Here is a 217-nt window from a genome sequence, read left to right on the forward strand (position 1 = left end):
TACTCAAGGCTGGACCAAAATCATAAACAAGACTGGAAGCGAGTGTAGAGAGAGTGCTTAAGGGATTTAATGGAAACAGGCCTGTGGACAGCGGCAGGTGATATATGATATAACCTAAATCCTTAATAATATGGAAATTGAAATTGAAAATATACGTTTTTTCACATATGCATGTAGCCAAGCGTATGATCAGAGTCACACACACGCATACAAATAA

The 217-nt window shown here is 37.8% G+C and overlaps 1 protein-coding gene across 1 annotated transcript in view; it reads left to right on the plus strand.

The window, feature by feature from the left end:
* LOC119585960 overlaps positions 1-217 on the plus strand; it is a 33,655-nt gene that overhangs the window by 30,086 nt on the left and 3,352 nt on the right. The gene's annotated exons all lie outside the window — the stretch shown is intronic.

This window comes from Penaeus monodon, chromosome 20 (assembly GCF_015228065.2).
Source record: "Penaeus monodon isolate SGIC_2016 chromosome 20, NSTDA_Pmon_1, whole genome shotgun sequence".
Classification (NCBI taxonomy): Eukaryota; Metazoa; Arthropoda; class Malacostraca; order Decapoda; family Penaeidae; genus Penaeus; species Penaeus monodon.